Source organism: Tachypleus tridentatus, chromosome 6 (assembly GCF_004210375.1).
Source record: "Tachypleus tridentatus isolate NWPU-2018 chromosome 6, ASM421037v1, whole genome shotgun sequence".
NCBI classification, from domain to species: Eukaryota; Metazoa; Arthropoda; class Merostomata; order Xiphosura; family Limulidae; genus Tachypleus; species Tachypleus tridentatus.
This window is the reverse complement of record NC_134830.1, coordinates 56,966,862-56,991,883: the sequence shown is the minus strand read 5'-3', so window position 1 is coordinate 56,991,883 and position 25,022 is coordinate 56,966,862. Positions and strand designations below refer to the sequence as shown.

General features: G+C 33.7%; 1 long non-coding RNA gene across 1 annotated transcript; it reads left to right on the top strand.

Annotated features, from left to right (window-relative positions):
- The first annotated feature begins 1,620 nt into the window (after positions 1-1,620).
- LOC143252582 (uncharacterized) lies at positions 1,621-15,680 on the top strand. The gene is made up of 2 exons (XR_013029050.1): positions 1,621-14,023; positions 14,620-15,680. It is a non-coding gene; the product is annotated as an uncharacterized LOC143252582 (long non-coding RNA).
- Positions 15,681-25,022: the final 9,342 nt, after the last annotated feature.

The window sequence follows — 25,022 nt, the reverse complement described above, 5'->3', positions numbered from 1 at the left end:
AGTACTGTGTATATAAGTGATGTCATGTAATGTCACCATTGATCTAATTAGATTAATATTCCAGATATTTGGGAGATGCCTGGTATTCAAAACAAATTGAGATGTTTCAATTAAAGAAATCAAAACCAAACATTTTTGGAAGGTACACCTTGCTTATTGTTACTCTTGTAAAAAGATTATGTATATCTTCCAAAATGACTTGGACTGATGGATTTCCCTAATTTGATGAAATTTCATTATCATATGTAACTAATAAATTATACAGGAATAATATTCTGAAAGATTCTGATGATTTACCTAAAGTTTAAAAGAATAACCATTTGGCTTGTATTGTCTTGTCTGAACCCACAGTCTTAATTAGCATGTTTTCAGTTGTACCAAGGTAGTTTGAACTTGATTTAAAGTTGACATTATTTTAAAATTTATTTCTTGTCAAGTGTATCTGTACAGGAAAGGAAAAATCTTATATAAGTTGTGCAGAGACAGAAGATGAAAATTGTACTTTAACTAGTTCCTTTGTTTTGAATTTTAAAAGGATATTGATAAAAAATATATTCAAGTAACATAGTATCTGTTATAATTACCAACTCTGCTGAGATGTCTTTGAGGTTGTTCCATTAAAAAATAAACATCCAGAATAAAGATATACCTTAAGCAGGTAATTTTGTAAAACTAGTGATGATTAATTTTAGTTGGAGTATGCTGCTTTCTAATTTTGTAAAAAAGCAAGTAGGTAAAATAAATGTAATCTGGTAACCAGCTTTGAAGTTGGGTCAATAAACGTTTTTGTGGTAAATAGAACTTTTAAATTTTATTTTGTCATATTTAGAGTTGGGAAATTTAACTACTTAATCAGTAACCTTTGGGCAGAAATTACATTAATTAGTATATCGCTTAAAAACATGGAAATTAGTGTTTTAACTTATTACAGTTTTAGAATATTACAATAATTATAGTTCTAATTATATCAGTTGCTATGGAATAATCAATTAACATGTCTGATTATTCCTATTATACAAGTGATTGAAATACTGTTATATGTTTGTTTATTTTTAAGTGAAAAGCTAAATAGTGGGCTGTTTATTACTACTTTTTTACAGAACTTAAAAAGACTTATTGTTATAAGGCATTGAAACTGTTGAGTCTAGGAAATTATGTAATGTTAGCTCTATAACAATTTTAGTTTTTGTTAAGTATGGAACATACCTTTGCCCTATTTTTGTTAATGAAATAACCGAACGTGACGTAGAAAGCCCATGCACTCTGAGGGAAATGTTCTAGATTATTACACAGGCCTGCAATGGTTTTATTGTCTTGAAATTTTTACACATTCTACAGTAATTTCCACATGTTGAATCTGAAAATTACATCCATTTTTCTCTGTTGCATATAGATTTTTCACAAAACGGCAAATGTACTTTAACACAAGTGAATCATATTTGTTGAAATCAGGTTGAAATTTGTTCTAAAATGTTGACAACCACTGGCTATAAATTTCTGTAGAACAATCATGATGTGAGGATTCCAGAATTCCTCCTGGTAAGCCTTTTCAACAGTTTTATGGAGGTACTTCCTATCATCTTTGTACATTCATCTTCAACATAAGTTACATGTGAGTAAAGATTACTTTTAATTTTGTTTTGATGTTGTGTTTAGTTAGAAAAATTTTAACCCTGCATTGTATTTTATTATTACTGTTCTTACCTATAAGGTTGTCGGTGTGCTTGAGAACACTGCATAGAAATGAAAATCAGAACAATTTTCTGTAGGATCAGTCAACACCATTTTATTTTAGCTTGTATTAATGCTGATAATTCTGTTAACATCTGGCAACAACAATACAGAAAACTATATTTGTTTTAACTGAACTTTGTGCAATTTGTTGGTATTCGAGACTGTTTCAGTATATTTCAAATATGTTTAGTTCATATATATATATGATTATATATGTTACATAATAACAGTCTGAGTTATTATATTCTGACTGAAAATATATATTTTCAGGATATATATATATATATTCTGCTTTTAAATACTTTTGGTATGTTAAAAATTTGTTTTGTGCTAGGATATTGATGTGTTTGGTAATCCAAAGTCTTCAGACAGTGGTTGTATATTTTTTTTAGATGTAAGTTATTAAGTAAGTTTTAGTGTTGTGACTAAACCTCAGAAAAATATTCAGTTTTGGACTTGATCAGTTTCCATGCTTGATAATGGAAGTTTTAAAATTCTAGTTTCAGTGTTTAGAATTACCATTGTTTCAGTTTGGGTTCAGTGTAATTATTCATTTATAACCAATATTAATATTTTATTCTAGCTTGGCTATTTATAACAAAATATAATAATAGGTTCAGTCAGTTCTATGTATCATATACATTTATAAAATTCAGTAACAGAAATTCAAATATACACTTGTAGTACTAAGCTTAAACCAAGAAATATAATTTTAATTATTTCTTTTACAAGTGCTAAATGTGAAGTTAAGCATATTACATTTTAATTTCAAAATATACTTGTTTCATTTTCCTTGCCACTTCCCCTCAATGTGGATTCCTGTACTTGGTGAGGGTACTTCCCAGGGAAGGTTCTGTTCTTTCAGTTTACTTCCTCTGGGATTTAAACATCCACCCACATATTTGCCATGCATGGTGACCCATGAAAAGGGAAGAGAGGATCCTGGTGATTGAGGGGTTCAACCCTAACACACCACTTTGACCTTGAATTCCTGTAGATAGTCAGCCTTGGGATGGCCCCCTTTAGGTCAGTCGGCTCATCCACTTGGGCTTGGATCAACCAAGGACCAGTGTTAGATGTTCTCAACAGGTGTTGTGAACATTGTATCTAATACTGGTGTTTGGGTATAGTGCTCACGAAATCCTGGTGTTGCTGCAGTGTCCTTGTTTGGCATTGTAGTGTGTCCCCTCGTAGAGCTCCATTGTGGGTGGGGTCAGTGGGCACTGAAATATTTCTTTTTTATTATGGATCCTCCAAATAAAAACTTAAATAAAATTGTGAAAAAACAGTCCATAGGTAAATGACTACATTTTGAAGATTCTGAACAGCAATCTTCAACATCTGTACCACCTGTTGTACTTCATTTTCTTATATAGCATTCACTTTCAGACAAACATTTAGGGCAAATGCCCCCCTTTTTCATTCAGAAGGGATGAGAGTGACTTGCTGGCTCTCCAAAGTCAGTAAAGAAGCTTCGCTGTTGTGACGTATTGGTGGAAACATCCACATCTCAACACACTGAACTCCTCTTGCATCCAAAGGCAATTGGGAATATACCTATTGAGGTTACACCTCATGCTACTTTGAATTCATCATGAGGAGTTATTGTTGAGAGGGATTTGAAGAACATCCCAGAGTCAGAAATTCTTGCTGGTTTCTCCAACCAAGATGTTTCTGCAGTGAGGCGTATCTCCACTTGCAAAGATGGAATTAAGATGGCAACCAATGTCTTCATTCTCCCATTTACGTCACCACATCTGCCTGCAACCATCAAGGCAGGTTATCTTAATTGCAAGGCACAAACATATATTCCAACCCTCTCAGATGTTTCCAGTGTTAGCAGTTCAGTCACTTGAAGATGTCATGCTGTGGTTCCTTGACGTGTGCTCATTGCAGTGACAAGAACCACGATGCCTATGAGTGTGAAATGGACCCTCACTGTATCAGTTGCAATACTCTCACTCATCCTACTTTCATGCTTGCCCTAAATTGTTGGAAGAAAAAGATGTGCAGCATTTCAAAACTATTCAAAACATTACTTACTCTTATGCTCGAAAGTTGCTGTCCACCACTTCATCTCAGACGTATGCTGCTGCACTTCATTCCAGTACTACAGTGGGAGTGCAGACAGATCTCTCTGTACTTCCAAAAGAATTGTTCTCAAACCAAATGAAAAGTCTTTTGACCTCCATGGTTAAAAAAGTTGATGAATTAACTTCAACACCCATCTCTGTCCCTTCCATACATTCCAACAAATCCCAAGATCCACTTCCTTTGGTTCTGGGTACAGGTGTTTCCTCAGATACATCTTCTCTCACCCCAAGATGCAAAATGATTATTCGTTCACATCCTCAGTCGCTGGAATCCTCTTCCAACAATAAAGACCTGCTCGATTGACTCAGGGTGAGATTCATGGAGGTCAATAGACCTCCCTCGAATAAAGACAATAAAGGAAAAAGACATGGTCGTAAACAGAAGGGTTCTTCACATAATTCACCTACACATAAATAAAAATGGCCACCTTGATACAATGGAAATGTTGAGGTTTACACTCTAATCTGGGTGACATCAAAGTACTGATTGCCTCCTACCATCCTGTATGTCTTTCCTTACAGGAAACATTTCTGAAACCTGCCGATACAGTCATCTTTCAACGGTTTTCTTTGTACATAAATGACAGGCTGTGTGTGATGGATGAGTGGGACTTTTGGTTGATCAGCATCTGCCCACCCTATCTTTGCCACTCGACACACCCTTGGAGGCCGTAGCCAACCGTGTTTCCTTTGGTCTTAAAGTTACTGTTTGTTCTCTCTACCTGGTGCATGAAAAGACCTATGATCAATCAGACCTTGATGCTCTCATTGAACAGTTGCTGTCTCCCTTTTTAATCCTGGGGGACTTTAATGGACATCATCCCTTCTGTGGAAGTGCTGATATTGATGGGAAGGGTTGCTCCCTGATCACAACATTTCTCTTCTCAATGGCAGTTCTTATACTTATTTTCTTGCACCTAGTCTATCCTTTACTGCTATTGATCTCTCAATTTGCTTCCCTTCACTATTCTCCCACTTTCCATGAAGGGTTGACAATAATACACAAGGCAATGACCATTTTCCTATAATTTTGAAAGAGACTTACCGTGGTTGATGCCAGCCGACCCACGTGCCCCAGTGGAAGCTGGATCAAATAAGCAGGCTCTCTTTCACTGCTCTTGCAGAACTTGATCCAGCCATTGTCTGTAAGCCATCAATAGATGACTGTGTGGCAGCAATAACTGACTATATTATACAGGCAGCTGCTTAATGTATTCCTAAAACCTTGACACGTTTTCACAATATCCTCATCCATGGTGGAATCCTGCCTGCCACATGGCATGAAAGGCTCAAAAACAGACCTTGGATACTTCGCTTAGGTATTCCACACTCTCGCACCTCATTGCTCAGTGGATAAGACATCAAAGCCAGAAGGAATCTTGGATTAAGTTCACAACCACCATATCTTCTACCACCAGTTCCAAAGTCATATGGGACAGTATTTGAAAGGTCAGTGGGCAATATAAATTTGTCCTCCTCTCAATCTTGCTTTCTGATGGCCAGGAAGTAGCTGATACCTGGAGCATTGCCGACACTCTAGGTGAAAGCTCTTGCTGTGTATCTAGCACTTCTGCTTCTTCCTCCACCTTCTTAGCCATCAAGACTTGAGCAGAGTGATCATCTCTTACCTTTCAAGTTGATTGTCTTTATGACTACAATCATCCCTTTACACTGGTGGAACTCAAACTGGCCCTTCATCGGTCTGGCAGTACATTGGTCGGACTTGATGATGTACACTATGAAATACTACACCATCTATCTCCTGCTTCTCTTGCTATTCTTCTCATTGATTTTAACTGGATCTGGCAGGAGAATGTTTTTCCTGATGCTTGGCACCAAACTATTGTCATACCTTTCTCTAAGTCTGGAAAGGATTCCAAGATTTCTTCAAACTACCATCCACTTGCTTTGATGAGCTGTCTCTATGAGACCATAGAGAGAATGATTAATGCTCATCTTGTTTGGTTCCTCAAATCAAACAACCTCCTTTCACTCACCCAGTATGGGTTCTGATGACAACACTCCACACCATGGACCACTTGATTCGACTTGAAACGTCAATCAGAGAAGCCTTTCTCAAAAGACAACATCTTGTATCAATATTCTTTGACAATGAGAAAGCTTCTGATACAACATGGAGGTATGGCATTTAGAGAGACATCCATATATATGGGTTACGTGGCCATTTGACCCTTTTTGTTTAAAATTGTTTAATGTACAGGAGATTCCAAGTTTGTGTGGGTTTGACACTTTCCCATACTTTTCTACAGGAACTTGAAGTCCCTCAGGGCTGTGTTTTGAGTGTCACACTTTTAAGTATAAAGATTAATGCCATCACTGAATGACTGTCTCTTACTGTTGCAAACAGGCTCTATGTCGACATCTTTCACATCTCATGTCAGTCGTCAAACATGAGGTATATTGAGCAGCAGCTACAGACTGCCCTCAGTCGTTTACTGAAGTGGACTGCAACAAAGGCTTTAACTTCTCTCTCTCTAAAACTGTTTGCATGTACTTTTGCTGCCAACGGGGTATTCACCCTGATTCTGAACTCCATATCAGTGAAATTGTGCTGCGTGTGGTCCCTGAGACAAAGTTCTTGGGGCTTATCTTTGACCGTAAGCTAACCTTTATACCACACATCAAGCAGTTACAGGTCAAATGTACAAGAGCACTGAACATTCTCTGTGTCCTCTCTTCCACCACTTTGGGGAGCGGAGCGGTATTCTCTGCTAAAGATATATCGTGCTCTTGTTTGATTGAAACTCGACTGTGGATTACTGGTCTTTTAATTTAATTAATCACTGGTCAGGTAATTGTGTGGGCTCTGTCATGGTTTGTTGTGGTTCAGTGGTTGTGTGCAGAATCCCCTCTACAGCTTCTGTGTTCACTTCTGAACTGTACACCATTTCTCTTGCCCTGGATCAGATTGAAGTTAAGCAGTACTCAAATTGCACTATTTATACTGACTCGCTTAGTTCTCTAAAGGCCCTGGAATCTCTTCACATCAGTTCACACCCTGTTCTTGCCGATATTCAAAACTGACTGGTCCATTTCTCTTTAACATCTACTTCTATCCAGTTTTTCTGGATACCACGCCACGTTGGTATTCGCAGGAACGAGCTTGTTGACACCTCAGCTAAATCTATTTGCTCTGGCATTATCACTGCTGTGCCTGTTCTGTACATGGACTATGACCCTATATTCAAGGCTCGGCTCCGTGCCAGCTGGCAGTCAACTTGGAGTGAGTAACGTGAAAACAAGATTTTCCCAATAAAACCCTATATTAGACTTTGGCCACCTTGCTTCCGTAAGGATTGGAAAGAGGAAGTTATTTTAATAGACTACACATTGGTCACAGTTTATAACTCATTTTTTTCTTTTATCCGGGACTGATGCACCAATGTGTTGTCTGTGTAACACTCAGGTCACAATAACCCACATTTTACTGTCTTGCCATCATTATGACACTCAACAACGGCACCATTTTAAACACGTTCTGTCCCAAGGTTTATCTGTAACGTTAGACAGTGTTATTGGTAATGGTGACACTGTTCACATTACAAACGTTTTTAGTTTTTTAAAGGCCATTAATCTTTTTAATGCTATTTAAGTTTTTTAATTTATACATTAGACCTTTTTTAATGTGATTCCTTTTAAGAATCAAAGTACATCTAGTTCACTTTGAAATTAGAAAATGGCCATAGCGTCAAATAACTCGGAACCAAGACTGGAAAGGTCAACTTCAGGTGACTAACGATGGTTTTTGTACTTACCTGTTAGTCTTCCTAGCAAGTTATGATAATTATAATTATGCTACAGAAAGTCCTTTACAACTTGTATTATTGTAGTTTTTCTCTCACTGCTGTAGACTAGATGTAAACATTAGATTTAATGCAATTTATTTTTAATTCAAAAATTAAAGTTTCTTTTGTTTTACTTTAATTTCCTTTTATGAATTTCACTAAATATACTTTAATTTTAACTTTTTATCAGATGTTTGGTGCATATAGCCAAGTTGCCTTGTGCCATAAAACACCAAACCAACCAACGAACCTTTTGTAAAAACATTGTATTATGTAATAAGTTCATTAAGAAGTAGAAAAACAGTTTATTCCCACCAAAATTTCAATAAGTTACTTGCTGTTACTGCACACATTTCTGCTAAGAAATATACTACTATTAAAGTGCATGAATTAGTACATATTGTCTGACATTTACTGTGTACTGTTTTGTAAAAGAGTAAACTGAAATGTAAATTAAGTCACGTTTCTATTATGTGTATCATATTTAAAAATAAACTGACAGGCCTACCAGCAATAAAATGTTGAAAACAAATTATGCTTTTGTTCTTGGATACTAGGATACTATTGATCATGACTTATGGTGTGTACCCATGCATCACTACTCTTTACTTCTTTTGGAAAATGAATGACTTTTATTTCAGAAAGTAAACTGGTACCTGATTGAAAGCCACACATGTAGGAAGGACAAAATATGCGCTGTAATTTTAACTAGACTAAAAAGAAATATTCGTTTTTATATGTTAGTTCTATATTCTTTATAAATATGAAGCACCAAAGCAGTTTATATTTTTAAAGCAGGAGAAAACCAAAATAATTATAGGTTTTGAATAAAATATGAAATAGTAGCACCAATTCTTGGCAAAAAAAGATGAGCATGCACATTATTCATTGTAAATATCAAGTCTGCGCTTCACAGAGGACCATAACAAATACGATCTTTGTGTTTTTCATGTAGAAAATCCCAGCTGTGGATCACATGACTTTCTACTGCTGTTTAACACAAGTAATGTATTCATGATCACATACATCTATTAAAACTGACCATTTTCCAGCCTTAGTGATATGATACTCATCTTTTGTATTTCTTGTAATATTTATTAAATAAAAATGTAATTAATATGAAAAATATAGGAACTATATGTTATCTTAAAAAATTCAGTATGACTATATGTACAGGTAAATAAACAACCACTATTCACAATTTACTTGTATTTTTTACAGACAAGTTATTTTTGTTATTACTGGATTTTTGTGTTTTAACTTCTTTCAGAGAAACCTCTTTCATTGAGGTTATTTTGAAATTTAAAAACTTGTGACTTTATTAAAATTAGAATTAAATCAAGATGTGTTGTTCAGCTTATTCTTTAACCATCTGTTTTTAGTTATCAGTAGAAGACTGAGGTTAAGAAGTTATTTAACTGATGAACTAGTCGTTCAGGTGTTCTTAAGTATGTTGAAACTCATACATATATGTGCTCTCTAAATCTATGATCTGAAAACAGTTTTTGGTGCTCAGTTTATTTACTCCTTTCTATCCTTGGTCAAACTTCTAGAAGAAAATTCAGCAATTTTCTTTCATTCAAGAAAAATGCAGTTGTATTAGTTAAACCAAAAGTACTTGAAGTGCATTCAGTTAGGTGAATGCTTACATCCAGGAAGTTGTAGAAAACCTGAACTTAGGGTGTTATTTTTCACAAGTTTATGTTTAAAAATTACTTTGGTTCATGTTCAGAATCTTAGATTTATTATTTTGTGTTTGATAACTACAATGTATTAAAGCAAACATTTTAAGCATACGACTTTGATAATTATAACATAATTAATTATCAACTGGATTGTTGGGTTGTTTCTCATGAACATTAAAAATAAGTGTTTTGACCACTTGAGTGGAGTTACAATAAGTAAATGTTCTGTTTTTTTTTTGTTTTGTTGTTTACTTTCAATGATTTTTGAGGAAAGCTTCAAACAATAAATCAAACATGATGAATTTTATATTTGAACTTTTGTTGAAGACGTGTAGATATTATGGTGTAGTCATTGATGACATTACTGAAGACAGTTCACTGCAACAGTTGTCAGCTGTGGAAACATAGATATAACTTTAGTAAACAAAATATATATGTATTTATCTGCAAGTATACTTTTTGCCAGTAACTAAATAACAGAGTATTAAACATCTGTGCAATAAGGTATTATGCACAGAATATGTTGTATCTTGTGTGTAAAGTATTCAAACATAAGATGTTAGCCACATTTTGAATCTCAGGCACCTTTACATACTGTTGTAGTGTTTTTCTTTCATTGTCACATTATTTTAAGTTATTTAATGAAAATGATGCTATGTCCAGTCTGGTCACAAATTAGTCATTATTTTTTCCTGTGATGCATTTATTAGTTTAAACATTGTTATAACTTGTGAACCTAAATTTTCATTTATGCTAGGTGAACTACATCACACAAACAAAAACTAATTTATTTGTATGGCATAGCACAACAGCAAACACCGACAACAATAACTATTTTGGAATGCATCTTTTTTGTCCAGTTGTTCAAAGTACTGCTTAACTCCAACTACTTGGAACACCATATGTATAATTTATGCTCAAACATGCTAGAACAAAGTTTGAGGTCAAATTCCAACTTCCTAGTGATGTACCCTTTAAGTAACAAACAAAATATAACATTAAAAGTGTAGCTTATAACAATACCAACATAGACAAAAAGACAGTAGTAATTGTGTTGTAAGGTGAAAATGTACAATTTTGTAATAGTGCTCCAAATGTATTTATTCTCAAGTTTCATTGAGATCTCTTTCGATTGTCAATTTCATTTTCTTTTGAGTGGTGAAAAATGTCAAAGTTGCTAAAATTTCCAAAATATGTTAGTTTTCATTGGTTTTCTTGAAAATTTAGCTTGTAGTTCTGTAATGGTAAATTAATAGAGATTTTTTGTCTATTTAAACTAAAATTGTATTAATAATCAAATACAACATACACAATATGGACATTATTTGTAAAAGAATCCCACTTTGAGTTGTCACTGCATTACATTTTTGTGTTTGTGCATGTGTGTGTGTCTACTTCTATGTTCTGTGCTTACCTTCTTGAATCTAGCAACGTGAAGAGACAGTAGACCTAAATCTTTGACTTTTAGCACTGATTTTGCTAGGAAAGTATGTGTTTGGTTGTGTATAGTATGTTGTAGCATGTGGTGAATAAATAAATAATGGAGTGCTACATAATTCTGTTGTGACATAACTAAAATTTGAGAACAAGTTTCCCTTCAACTTTATCCTGTTCCCACCATAATAGTTATTATGCAAGAGCCCTGGAATTGAGCTGAAAACTTTATTGGCATTACATATGGCAGATATAATGTGGTAGGTTTAAACTCAAAAGTTCCTGTTCGTAATAAATAAGTAGGCCTAAGATATTAGGCTAGTGATTTATGGGTGATACTAAAAGACAGATGAATATGATCTCACAAAGTGAAAGATTCTCTAGCAAAATCATAAACAGCCTGATCTAGTGACTTTGAAGCCATGCAACAAAATAAAACTACCAACAAATACTATACACGAAGAATAAACCTTACTACTACAATCTTTCTTTATTATGCTTGTTGTAATGCAGGATGATTGTATTATTTCTTTTCCAAGTAATTCATGAAACACAGGTATTTAACAAACATGATCCTTCCTCTTTTGTGTGTTTGTTGTTTTTCTAACACTTTTAAAATAAACACCCAGTATACTTAAACTTCTGCATTAATCTCTACTGTAAAATGAAATGTGATTTAGTTATTACAGTATCAGTCTTTTGTTTGTTTCTACCTTTTCATTTACCTTAGTTTGTTTCTGTTTCTTTTTGCACTTACTTAAACTGATACCTATACCATTAGTATGTCTTTATTATATCTATAATATAATTTATATTTCGCACATCATGTTTATTAATACCAAGTTTTTTATCAGAGATACACTATAAACTGATACATGTGTGGTAACTGGTCACAAATAAACTGAAGTATGGCATGTGATTTAATTTGTCTTGGATATGCTATAAAGCAATGCAGGCAAGCCATTGTGTCACAGATAAGCTATAAGATGATGAATTTAGGCTTTTTAAAGATACCTATATGAAGTGATTCAGAGGTTTGTTTGTCATAGATTTACTTTAAAGTGAACCATCTGAGTTTGTGTATTGGTTTATAGATTTTTTTTTTGTAAAAGTTATCTTCAACTTACCAAGTTATCTTGATATTGATAACATCATCATTTTGATATGAAAGTAATTATCTTTTTGGCAGAAGTCCTAAATGTATTAATTTATGTTAATATATTTGTTTAGCTGTCACAGACTACCTTGTAATTTGCAAAATAACAGTAAATAGGTTCATCTGTACAATTAAGAAGGATACTGGTAATGATATCCTATAAGCATCTGACAAAAAGATACATTTCTCTCTTTTACTTGCCCCCCAGCGGCATAGCCATATGTCTGCAGATTTAAGATGCTATAAACTGGGTTTTGATACCTTTTATGGGCAGAACACAGCCCATTGTGTAGCTTTGTGCTCAACTTCAAATAAACAAACTCATTTTATTTTCTATTGTTGAAACATTGTTACTGTTGTAGCAGAACTCTGTTAATATAAAATCTAGGGCATTTTAAAGAATACAACTTTCTAAGTCAGCTGACAACTCTACTGTTTTGTTTTCCAGCAGATGCAGTTAAAGCCTTGTGTTACTACTCTTGATAGTGAGGGGGAAACTGTTCCAAAGTCCAAATAATAACTTAATCTGTTTTCATACTATTTCAAGTTACTACTCCAAGAGTTTGACTAAATATTTAGTTCTGTTTTTCAGACTCACTGAAATTGTTAGCAACTGAAAATAAGTCTTTTGTCCTAGTAAACTGCCATATGGTTTTGAGATTATACTAAGTGTATAATGATTTGTGTCTGTATATTATAGACTATTACTGGTAGTTAGTGATGCATGTTACTCAAGTTCACACTGAATGAAATATTTTTGGTTATTTTATAAATAGAATATACCTGTACATTGTACACACATTTTCACATTTATGTGTATGTATTCATCAAGTTGAAACAGTATAAAACCTGACCTTACACCTTATAGTCATCTTATAAATAAACTAAATGAACATAAATGTTTTAGAATGTAAATGTATATTAATTAGTTTGGTACAAGTTAAATATGGTTGTCTTGTAAAGTGACTAACTTAGACTAGCATTAGTGTCTGAGCTTTAGAATTCATGAAGATGAAAGACCCACTTGAAGTAAAAATGTATCTCAGGATGGCTGGTATGGATACTAACACTTATACTAATAAAGCAGAGAATAATGTTTGACCTTCTTAGGTTATCTTCAGATTAACCTGTACCCTTACCAGCCGTCCTGAGCTTTGTAATGTTTACTTGTCAAGTGAGTTACGTAAATTGCCACTTGTATTCAACTATACTGTATTAAGAACTATCCAGTACAAATTCAATAAAATATATAGCCCATTTTCTCTTCATTATAAAGTGATTCCAACTGTAATGATACTTTTTAACTTAGTAGTTGTAGTAAAAACTGATTATATATGACATGAACATGAAAGGTAACTGAAGGCACTAAATTATCACTTGCTGTTATACAGAGTATATAATCAGTATTGTAAGTATGAAGTACTGAGAGCTGATAAGTTAACGAGGTAACTTAACATTTTTTCTTAAATTTTATCAATGTGTAAGTTACATACAGACCTATAGCTGAATTTTTGTAATATGTTGTAGGCAAAGCACTGAATGTTTCATGGTATTATTTGACTTTGAAAACAAGTTACATACAGACATCTAGCTGAATTTTTATATAATATTTTGTTGGCAAAACAATTAATGTTGTATGGTATTATTTGACCTTGAAAATGTGTAAGCAACACACAGACATCTATGTAACTGAATTTTTGTAATATGTTGTAGGTAAAACACTAAATGTATCATGGTATTCTTTTACCTTTATAACAGCATTTGTATTTCTTGGAAACTACCACTTAAATAATAAAATAATTAATAGTAATCTTCAAAGTATTATTTGTATAGGAACTAAATTGTTATTACAGGTGAAGTTATTTATCATAATTAATAAAAATTAAGTCATCCTAGTAGATGCATTCTGACTGCATTTGACATTTCACGTCATCTTACCGTTGTTTACTTTCTTATCAGAAATATCTTTTTCAAATAGTTGTGTGTTGTTTTGGGTTTTTAAGAAAACAACTAATTAAAGCTTGGAAAGAATATAAAAAAAAAGGCTCAGAGATTGAATGAAACAGACTGAGGAAGAGAGAGAAAACAAGTCCAAATGATAACAATTTAACTCGGGTAAAATTTAAACAAATATTATATCTATTTCTTACCTATAAAATGTTCAGATGTTATTTTGTGTAATTGAACTTTACTAATGGCTAATGTGTCAGTTGTTTTTTAAGTGTTTTTGAATTTATTAAATATGTCAGTGAAATCTTAAATAAGAATTGTTATACGTAGAATAATGTAAAGGCAACAATAAAACTTTTACTTTATCACTTGTGAGATATTTCCAAATCTTATTTACTTGCTTAAAAATAGCTCTGCAAAAAATGTGTTTAATATTAATCACAAAATGTTTTATATGTAGTATCCAAAAAAATCTTGAATTTTGTTCTTTTTGTACAAAAACTTGATTCATAAATGAACATTACAAAAAGGGGAAATATTCAGCTCATTCCATAGAGAAAATGAGAATAGTATTACAGCTCATGTATTTTAATTGGGTACTTTTCTGTTAAATGGAGTTGTATCTCCATGTGTCAGAAAACTAAGGTTTCTTGTAGTATTAAAAGCATTTCTGTCATTGTTTAATATGCAGTTACGAAGAGCATTATATGCTTTTATAATCTCAAACCGAAGATTATTGACGTATTTTCCTAATCTTACAGGCTTTTCCTGAAAACAAGAAAGGTCATTTTAAGAAGTGTTTTTGCTTCCCCGGACAATATTAATGGTTGAGTAGGTGTATGAACATGTGGAATTGGAGGGAGACCCATGACAGGATTTCACTAGCAGGAAAAGTGGAAGCGGCCTGTGGCCGGATCACTTAGTCAAAGTGGACAAACAATTTAATGAAAAGTTATTGGTTAAAAAATTATAGTAAATAGCAAATATTGTCCCAGTAACCAATATGTCAGAGTGAGGTACCATCTACACCGTGTCTCAAGTCCATTCGACCACCAACACAAGTGTGAGAATGGTCAAATTTTTGCTTTATCGGAAGCCTCACATTCATACGTACTGCTGTTTATGTGGAAGGAAAGAATTTACTAAACCATTAATTTACAGTTACTTAAAATATCAGATTCTTTTTAAATTAGCGTAAAAGTCCTGTCGAGCACTTGTACTAAGATTTTAACTTCTCTCTAAGTGTAATGATTCTGATTGATGCTATATATGCAACCGAAAAAAATAAAAACATAGTTCCAGGGTTTTTGGGATTCACTGTCAACCTGATAGTTTTAATTATCAAAAATGTTTGTTGATTTTACAAAAAGTAAACTTTACAGTGATGTAGTATTGTGTTTAGTGGTCTACCAGGATTTACTTTAATTTTAACATTTTATGAAGTCCTATTGGTTATTAAGCCTAACTAATGTTACTTGAGTTAACCGAAGACCGGTATTGTTAGACCGAGTTTGTTGGGTTTTTGTTTTGTTTTTTTACAAGCATCAACTAATAGCAGATGTTCCTTTTCTGGGTTCTTAAATTTAAGAATTTCTAACTTGTAGGCAACACCGAATATGCTAATTACCTGTCAAATTAAAAGCAGTTTTATGTGATGAAAATAAGTATGTGACAGGTTGAAAGTGGATCACTTTGTTGGACTGTGTAGCACAGGGTGTATGACAAGGTTATCTCTGATTTTGATTAGTAGTCGTCCCACACTTTTATGTATCTGTATGTACTGTACTTACACATTATTTAATAAACATTTTATTTATTTGAAGATATGTTCTTTTTTATTTCTAAGTAGTAAATAAGCCTCAGTTCTTTTCAGAAAATAGCTTAATGTATGAAATATATGTATTGTCAATGAACAAATTTCAACCTATTACGATAGGCAAAGCCGGATTAATACAGATTATTCAGGAATCGAGCTTGAGGCCCCCGGAAAAAACAGGTTTTTAACTCATTATACAATATATACAAAGTTGCATTTAATGCTATGGATTAGGAGAGAGAGCAGGGATTTTTACCAGTGCCTATTATTAAAACAGGGACTGTCTGATAAAAATCAACCTAAGCTACCTTCTTCTATATTAGGTATGTCAATTCTAACTCAAATCAAACCCACTCGGATTTGCCGACATCACCTGAAAAGTGGCAAACTGCAATGGGGGAAACCTGCTGCCACCTGCCGGTAATACTGGCAGCAGCTTAAGACTAACACCGTTTTGTAAAGTATGTATACGAAGTATATCAAAGAGCACAACTATAAGCATCGAATAAATGTATTCCCGCCGTTTGTTCATTTAATGCCTCCGCACAAGTTGAACGTTTGATGCGACGACCTCTTAAATGTGGCCTTCGCTTTGCCTTCATTGCTTTGACCTTATATTCTGCTATTTTAAGAATGATTCTAAACTGGTTACTTCAATATGTAATTATGTAAACCAAGAAACAAGTCGATATGTATATATATATGCATACATACGTATACCTACATATATTTACATCTTTGTATACATTTCAAATTTTCGCAAGCGCGGCGAAAGAACAACCTAGTGTGGAAGAATTTCATTCCCCTTGAAAACTACATTCCTGTCATGATTTTTTGTTTTATAGCCAACTCTTACAAGTATCAAACCCATCAACTCTGGCTATCGGGAATCCCTTGTTTTCTTGATTGTATTTACAAAACTTCGAAAGCAGGCCCATCGCCTCTTGATTTTTACTTTGCACTCCCCTCCACACAAATGATCCATATTCAGCTGTTATCGATAGGCGGCCCACGCGCAGTGAGTATGTTTCATGGAGAGGTACGGTATTTATCCATTTGCTCAGTGTGTATGTGCAGTAACAAACATTTAATTCTTGAACGGTTCGAAATGTACATATTTCGTCTTCATACACATGATGGTTGTAATGCCACTTACACCTGCGAGACTGTGAACATATTGTAGTATCGAGCAGAACTGGTAAAAAAAAAAAAAAAAAAAAACTATAAAATTCCCAGATCTCATAATTCCCATATATTAGTGAAATGAAAACACCAACTACCTAGTCTTGATTACGAATTTCAAAGTCATCTTATCTGGATCACCTATATTGAACTTTTAATTCAAGAAAGTTCATTTACTGTTACCGATCTTTCATTTTTAAATAACAACTACTTTATTATAAGTTGGTTTGTTCTTAATACTTTTGTAATAATATTGTTGCATTATTCTATTATTTGTCTTTTATATAAAAAAATATTTCACCCTTTTATTCTGCATTTTAACTGTTTTTTTTATAAATGTTTGCACCTAATATTTATCTTGTTCAATATAACTTGCTGAAGATGGAATGTACATATTTAAAAACGCCCAAAAATTAAATGTTCGTTAATGTACGCGTGCTATATATTTATTGTTGCTCCCGTCGTTCATCATTAAACTTCGAATAAATCTGTAATGTTTTACATATAGAGTATTATTCCTTAATTAATAAATAACTTAATCTTTCTGTGCATGTCAAAATACCATGTTTTTATGTAAGCCATTCACCATCACCACCCCAAAAAATAATAGCCCCGGGCGCCTCATTAAAGTTAATACGGCAGAGAACAACGTTTCCAGTAAAAGTGCTAATACCAATACCAGCCGTTTTGAGATACATTTTTATTTCAAGTGGGTTTCTCGTCATGAAGAAAGTTAACATACTCCTCATATTTCTATTTTTGAATATTTAGTAAATTAATTTCTTTATATACCAGCTTACTTATAAAAAGTGTTTAAAACCTTTTATAAGTTCGTGAAGGAAGTGCCACAGGTAAAGCGTGTTTTGGAACGTGTTTAAAAAAAAAAAAAAAAGAACAATTCCACCATCTATAGTTTCAACGGATCTATTTCAAACCCAGGTGATACGGAGTATTCAGCTGTAGTAGGGCTCTTTGTTCATACAAGCTTACATACCATTGGAGGAATGGAACCAATCCATCTTCTTTTCATTGGCATCCTTTATGTGGATCACATCACATGGTATGGGGTGCGTCGTGACACATTTTGCCTTTAAGGTAACACCACAGCCAACATTCCTATGATGAATAAAGTGGTCAAAGAATATTAATAGCGCCTTAACTTGGAATTTTGTGGCTCCGGTCGAAATCTTAAAGGAACACTTCTCGCCACTCTATCGAGTGTACATCGCTAAATTGTCCTTGTAAACAACACTTTAGTGTTTTGTTTTATCATTTAAAGAAACCTTTTATCACGAACATGTCACCAATGAAGAAAATGTATTTTCAACAGTTTGTTTCAAAACACAGCAGATATTTATAAATCGTACAGGTTGAGGCCCTTTGTCAGGGTTATGAACTTTATGAAAAACGTGTACGTGGATGCTGTGATAAATAACAAAAATCCTAACTTTCACACACATACAGTATATTTATAACAACATTTTATTACAGTATTCGTTATTATCTCACCAAATGTTTTGTATAAGAACTCAGTATATTTGAATTTAAAATATGGTATACACTGAGCAATATAAACCTGTTCAAGTAAAACATTAAAATCAAATTTTTCGTACTTTTGAAATGTTTGCAGTGTAGGATTAAGATAAGATTTGTTTTTTATTGTATTTATCATATGGATGATACCTTGTTTGTTTACACTAAACAACGTGGATTATTACGTTTTCAAAAACAAAAGAAAACATTGGGTCAACAATTGTTAAGATACGAACGCCTCTTAGAAGCTGACGATATTAGGTTTATTATATTTGTTAACAAAAATTATTCATTAACACTCCTACGAAAAGTGGGGCCTAATAGGCCCCAGAGCAACTTGAAAGGTTATTAATATTAGGCTAATAATTTTGTATTTGAATGATATTGCCATTTCAATCCATTAATGAATGGATTAACGAGATTCCCATTGTCCCTATCTAGCGAAACCACAGCCAGGGGAGTGTTAAGACTCTTGGAGATTTTCAAAATTTTAAGTGTGTGTAATAATAGTATTCTAATCCCACTACATTCTTCATATCCAAACAAAATCATCAAGGGAATGAATAAAGAATGTTGTGTTAAAAATATACTAGGTCTAACACTAATATATTATGTCACGACTTAAGAGAAATGTAATCAGTTATAATAAGTCGGTTTATTCTTAAAACTGTACTTCTAAAACCATTGACTTGGAGACAAAATATCATAACTGAAAAAGGGTTACCAATATTGATAAAATCTGTAAACTTTTGACAGAAACGTTTTACGAAAAGGTAATTTCAATAATATAATATAACTGATAACATAGGTGGCACTAATTACAACAAAACTTGTTTGTTTGTTTTTGAATTTCGCGCAAAGCTACACGAAGGCTATCTGTGCTAGCCGTCCCTAATTTAGCAGTGTAAGACTAGAGGGAAGGTAGCTAGTCATCACCACCCACCGCCAACTCTTGGGCTACTCTTTTACCAACGAATCGTGAGATTGACCGTCACATTATAACGCCCCCACGGCGATGGTGATGCGAACCCACGACCCTCAGATTACGAGTCGAACACCTTAACCCACCTGTATGATAACGTAGCGGTTATTCCGAAACTCTCATACAAACCTAATAAAAATCTTAACTTCTTTAACACTAAAAGGTAATAAGATTTTTTTTATTTTTCGTTCTCGCATATTCCCAAAGTCAAATTGCCAGCAAGTGGCACAAGGTTAAGTCTCATGAATTATAAACGCTATAAATCAGGTTTAACCATGTGATAACCACACAGCATAAATTGCCTATTGTGTACCTTTGGCTTAGCAAAGATTAAAACAAAAGAAATTTGAATTAAGTTTGTTTTGTATTTGGCAGGGGAGGAGATATTTTTTAGGAAAACACAATTTCATTTGTCTTGATTTTACTTTTTCTAATGTAAACACAAAAGTTAAGATAGAATGATTACCGATTAGCAACTGTTCAAGTGTTTGTTCGCAAACTTTATCAGGTCAAAATTAACTCATTTTTGTAAATGCGACATTCACCTCCATGTGAAACATATTATTTGCAGAAAGTAAAATGTCTTAAGATTAAACAGTAAAGGCGATGCGGATATATTTAACACATAACAAAACAGCTAACATAAAACGTTAGGAGTACAGCTGCTAAACAAGATAATTTCCAACAGTCCATTCATAAGTCAGCGAGTCTCTTGAACGACCTGTACTTATACCATGGAAGACGAAAAAAATTGATAAATGTGTTCAGCCTGTTGTTGTGGGATATAAAAGATAGATATTATTACTTAACCTCAGGGAGGGAGAATGTCTCCTACCTTAGCTACCTGGTGAAACTAATGCTAGGGGAGGGTTAGCTCTGTGGCAGAGCTCTTGATTTCGAAGTTAGTGTGCCAGCTTGTTTGTTTGTTTTGAATTTCGCGCAAAGCTACTCGACGGTTATCTGCGCTAGCCGTCCCTAATTTAGCAGTGTAAGACTAGAGGGAAGGCAGCTAGTCATCACCACCCACTGCCAACTCTTGGGCTACTCTTTTACCAACGAATAGTGAGATTGACCGTCACATTATAACGCCCCCACGGCTGAAAGGGCGAGCATGTTTGGTGCGACCGGGATTCGAACCCGCGACCCTCGGGTTACGAGTCGAACGCCTTAACACGCTTGGCCATGCCGGGTCCATGCCAGCTTCGAATTCACGCATTACCAGATAATAAATCTCTCAAACACTTTAAGCTGTGTTGCGTGTGGGTTACACGAACATCAAATCTCTTGGTGTAGTTCAGCGGTACGTTTACGAACTTACAACGCTAAAATCTAGAGCTCAGCTTTTCGCTGCAGATGGAGCGAAGATTGTTAACTGTGTAGCTTTGCACTAAATCAAAGGCATTATCGTAGATCGGCATTTCTCAAACTTTTCCAATTAGGGACCGATTTATTTTCGTAATTTTTTATGAGGCTAGGCCTTTTCAAATTCCTGTTCGATAACCCGCTAAGACATAACTAAGTCTTATCCAACTGGAAGCAATAATTATATCAATACATCAGAAGGGGACGTGACTAGCTAACATGTGGCTTATATTTACGGCATTTCATAAGATCCTCAAGTTTATCAACTCCGTAAACCTTAGTCTTAGACTATCTAAATCGCACTGAGAACATTTTGATTCCTGGTAGGTTGAGGTATAAAGGCAATCGCCAATCTGTGAATTCTATAGTTTCATAGCCATAAGTATAAACTTTCATCTTTTCTTCCTGTTATATTAGCTTAGTTAAAATACTGAGAAACCCAAGATAGATAAAATGAAAATTTAAATTAAAATGTATTTGAAAATGGTAAGTTTACTAGAATATATTTATATTTACTGGTTAAATTACATTTTTCTTTAATATTCAACAAGGGCTTGTAGAAAGTTTATAAATGTCGGTTGGTAATGAAGGGCTAATATTAATTTAATTTTTTTTTAGTTTTCTACGGACGTTTTTTTTTTTGAGTGACTGACTGACCTGTAGCGGGTTACGGACCACACTTTGGGAAACGCTGTCCTAAATGTTGGGCGGCAGAGCGGTTAGTGGTTCAAAATATGAAACGATAGATAGCCTTAGTGGATTTGCCGTGAATATAAATGTAGTGTCTTATCGTGAAGTAATAGACGTAAAACATTGTTCTGAAGCCACCAAAAGTATGTTAGATATTATTGTTATAAGTGGTCTAACCTTATTTTTTTGGTTTGCTGTGAGTGATAGGCGAAACTGCAGTCCATAGCTAATAAGAGAATGCATGAGACTTCTACATCACAGGTCCTTTTTTTTTCACCTTTCATAAAAAACCCGGCATGGTCAGGTGGTTAAGGCGCTCGACTCGTAATCCGATAGTCGCTGGTTCGAATCCCCGTGACACCACGCATGCTCGTCCTTTCAGCAGTAGGGGCATTATAACATGACGGTCAATCCCACTATTCGTTAGCAAAAGAGTAGCCCAAGAGTTGGCGGTGGGTGGTGATGACTAGCTGTCTTCCCTCTACTCTTACACTGCTAAATTAGGGACGGCTATAGCAGATAGCCCTCGTGTGGCTTTGTACAAAATTTAAAACAAACAAATAAACAAACCTTTCGTAAGAAAAAAAAACACATTTATATATATTAATCATTTGTTATATATCAACGTTGACGATGGAACTGTTTTCTTTAAGCAGACAATTCCTGTTCCGTTTATAATTATTTAAATATTTAGTTTTAAACTGTTAAATTTTATCGTAAAAAATTTATATTTTTACATTTATTGTATTTAAACATATAATATTGTATCACACATTGTACATATTTTCTTGCTTTGAAAGTCGTTGAACTATATTCTCTATTCAATAGTTTTATACTTAGTAATTATAAGAAAAAAAGGCTAATTGGTACACATGACTTATACTTCACTTAGTATTGACAGTAAGTTGTTATTTGATACATGTGACCTATAATAGTTACATTTTATAATTTATTTCGGACAAGCCTTTGATTTATTATGTAACCTACGTTACGATTACTATTTCAAATAATCGGAAATTTGGAATTCGAATTTCGAAGTTAGTTAAATGTTAACATGTATCAAATTTATAGTCTGTGCTAACAAAATTAATGCACACAATTATCCTTTTTTACACCAATATATTTTAACATACAAACAAACAAACAAGAAATACTATATACGATAATGGTTATTACTAATAGTTATTACAAATGATAGTTTATATACAACAGTGTTATAAACTTAAAGACAATATAAAGTTTTATATTAGGCCTAGAACTGAGTATTTGATCAACTATCCAGGTCCACGACGAGAAAATTAAATTGGAGTTGATTTCGTTACACCTCGCTTGAGTTAACGACTTCTTTTTTGGCTAATCTCACAATGGGTATAAGCTAACTTTTTCCAGTGAATATATTTAATATCCCCGTAGAAATAGTAACGTTCAAAATAATTAACTGAAGTTGAACAGTTTGTAATGTTCGAAATCTATGAACATTCCTGGTCACATTCTGTAGTTTTCTGATTAATAGACGTTAATCACAATCATAGCGTACTTGGCCTGTATCACACTGACTGTAGCTGCCCAATAATAATTTATTCCATCTCTCAAGTAGCCGCTTCTGTAGGAATTACGCGAGTTTGTAGAATTTCGACAGTATTCTAGCGTGCATTTATCAAACAAGTATTGCTGACTTTCACACTCAAATGTAACATACTTTACGATCAGTGTACAAGCGAGAGGGCCAAAATTCATCACTCAGGAGTGTATCTTATATTTCGTTTATAATCCCAATTAAATATATATATACATTTCTGATAAATAGTCTATGGTGACTGTTAAACATTGCAAAAAAATAACTTGCCTTCATTTCGAAAATAGTAGTAATATTTACTTAGAAAAGCTATAGATTAAAATCTAGGTGAAAGATTCTGTTTTTATTCTATCAGTTTTATTGTTTTATCAGAGTTTAAAAATACTCACAAAATTATGGTGGAAATGTCTTTATTGTTTACTGAAAGTGCACGCTGTGAAAAACTCGTGTTAAAGTATTACATCTTCTGTTATGGTTACAACACAAGTTCAGGTTTAAAAAAAAAACGATTGTAGGCTAACAAAACAAAGCAAAAGATAATTTATTAATGTTCAATTTTTCACGTTTAATTTAAAATAACTTCCATGTAATTTTGTTTATTTGTTTTTTTATTAAGCATAAACCTACACACTAGGCTATCTGTGCTCTATCCATTGCAGGCATCGATCTATGATTTTTATCGTTACAAGTCTTCAGACATGATTCTGAGCCCCCTGGGAGAGAAGTGTACGCATAAAACAAATGTGACTTCACAATACAACAACGTGTATTTAAATAAACACGATTTTGAACTTAAAACCACACATCATTTGTGTTGCTAGAAAAAATACACCACCTGTGTGCTTATATCGCTATAACAATCGTTTGAGTTGTCATTATTATTAACATCCAATCAGAGCAAGTTTCCTACTTAGAGCGAAACGAAAAATCAACCTGGTATTGAATATAGCTAAATAAATATACCTTTTTTTTTTACTTCATCTGCATTCTCAGTTATGAAGACTAGAATATACTGTTTCTACCTTTGAGTATCTTCATTGTTAAAATATTTTTGGCTGTAAGCGCAAAAATACCTCAGAAGGTTCTACCAGCTTAGGAGATTTGGATTAGACCTAAATACATTAATAATAAATAATTAAATAATAATTATTAATAATTTTATTATTTAATAATAAAAAATAATAAATTCAAAAAACAATCTTGTTTGTTTTGAATTTTGCGCAAAGCTACACAAGGGCTGTCTGCACTCGCCGTCCTTAATTTAGCAGTGTAAGACTAAAGGGAAGGCAGCTGGTCATCACCACCCACCGCCAACTCCTGGGCTACTCTTTCCCAACGAATTGTGGGATTGACCGTCACATTATAACGCTCCCATGGCTGAAATGACGAGAATGTTTGGTGTGGCAAACAATCTTCACAAAAACCAGTCTTTTAGAAACACAGTTTATGTTTTGTGATACTTTACAGTAAAACCTCACTTTATTTTACAGTGTATTTAGCTCAATTCAGGAAACTTGTGCTAAATTAGAATTACGAACAACCAGAAAATGTTTTTGTGTCATTTATTTTCAAGTCATAGGAAAAACCGTAAGTGTACACAATATTCTATATTCAAAAACGAAGTAACAGTCTAACACAAATACTCTACATCTTCATTAGAAAACTGGGGTTTTAAAGTTTTTTCCCGTATTGAAAATGACACAAAAAGGGTCAATGAAAAATGAAGATAATATTTTTGAAGAAATTATTTTAATTATATTTGGCCCGGAAGGGCCACGTGGTAAAGGCACTCGATTCGTCATCCGAGGGTAGCGAGTTCGAATCCCTGTCACACCAAACATGCTCGCCCTTTCAGCCGTGGGAACGTTATAATGTTACGGTCAATTTCACTATACTTTGGTAAAAGAGTAGCCCAAGAGTTGAGTGATGATGTCTAGCTGCCTTCCCTATAGTCTTACACTACTAAATTAGGGACGGCTAGTGCAGATGGCCCTCGAATTAGAAAAAAAACAAACAAACAATC